This window comes from Malania oleifera, chromosome 5, assembly GCF_029873635.1.
Source record: "Malania oleifera isolate guangnan ecotype guangnan chromosome 5, ASM2987363v1, whole genome shotgun sequence".
Classification (NCBI taxonomy): domain Eukaryota; kingdom Viridiplantae; phylum Streptophyta; class Magnoliopsida; order Santalales; family Ximeniaceae; genus Malania; species Malania oleifera.
In genome coordinates this window covers 96938553-96940404 of record NC_080421.1, presented here as the reverse complement: position 1 = coordinate 96940404, position 1852 = coordinate 96938553, and positions in this window count along the sequence as shown.

The following is a 1852-nucleotide window of genomic DNA, read 5'->3' as shown; positions in this document are numbered from 1 at the left end:
CATTGCCAATATTTTACCCCCAATACAAATGCCCATATAACGACCTCCTCATACCACTACCAACGTTATATCGCAATTTACATAAACCACAGCACAAATCAATAATAAAACCAACCACTCAAGCACATCACACATCTACCACAGTACACAATTAGACAATATCCACAACCAACTGGTATTTTCAACCTAGCAGAATTCGCAGCCCAAATAGTATTCACAATCACACAATAAATCTTAAATCTGCAGTACTCGCAACCATTTAATTATCAAAGTTGTTTTCATGCCACACGATTTTTTCATAATATAATATATAATAAAAAAAAAATATTCTCAATACCTGCACCGTTCAGAAAATTATACCAATATATATATATATATATATATATAGAATTTTATACCCAAAATATAACTAGTTTAAAGTTAATAAAAAGCTATTATAAAGTATTTCCCCTTACCTGCTCCTCGAATTTCTATTTAAATCAAAAGAAAAACCTAGACCTTGTAATCCAAAATTCCCAACTCACTCAAATCTCAAAAAATACTCATTTAATACTTCCTATGCTCCATATAATTATATTTAACAAGAAAACTCCAAAATATCTCACTTACCTTGATTTTGGGATGGTGCCCTAAAACTCCAAATCAACGATCAGCTCCCATAGCTTTGCAGAGAATGATCCTACGAACCTCATGGTAGTTCCGAATCATCAAATCGGGTCAAATCCTTCTTGGAATCAAAGAGAGAAGGTAGAGGGACCTTTTTCTAGAGAGAGAGAGAGTTCATGCAAGATTTTCTCGTTGAAAAATAAAGCAAACTCTTTTTATAGGCAGGGACTCGTCGACGAGACATGCGAATTCGTCGATGATCCCTTAAAGAACACTCGTCGACGAGACCATAAGTTCATCGACGACTTTCAAAATACTTCAAATCCTCTCAGTAACTCCTGGTCGACAAGACATTGCCCTTGTTGATGAGCCAAAGAAGAATGCTCATCGATGAGACCAGTTGGTTCATCACTGAGTTCTTGCTGACACCCTTTTAAATATTCATTTTTCTTCCCTCCTCTCTTTCCTTTCCTTTTTCTTTTATTATTTTTATTAATTAAATTTTCCATGTCGTTACACAATAAGTTCCCCTGATAGTGTTAGCTTTGGTGCAATCCCAAGAGGGGGGTGAATTGGTATTTAAAATTTATTGCTTAGGTTAAACCAGATAAACAGTATTACTAAACCTAGGGTCTGTCCATGCAAATGTAAACCTAATCATTCACAATAAAAACATACACGTGCAGTAAATAAATTACAGAAATGTAAAGAACACACACGATATGTGACTGGGGTTCGACCAATTGTGCCTACGTCCCCACCTCTAGCTCGCAAGCCCGAGGATTCCACTAATAGCTCACTTAAGGGCGGAGTGACACCGATTACAACCAGGTTAATTAGCACAGGGTTGACCTCAACCTTAACTAGGTCAATTAGCGGTACTAACCTCAACCTACACGCCTTAAGAGGATGGCGCACCTAGCTTTCCTAACCGGGTCTAAGCCAATCCGGGACTATTCTAGGGCTAGTCTCCCTCTTCAGGCCCGTGCTTGGAAATACAACAAATGTGTATAAAATTTGTACACAGAAATATGCTTTTAAAAAGCAGATGTGTGCACCAATACAACTCAATTAATAATGCAAGCACGAATAATATGTAGATATGCTCAGTGCTCTAATGTGTGCTAAACACTCAATCAAGTATGATAATCAATCAAGATCTAGAGTGTGTATCTAAGCAAGATTTGAAACACAATATTCGAATATCAAAAAATCATATCAGGGTTTCAAATATGCTAAGCAAGAT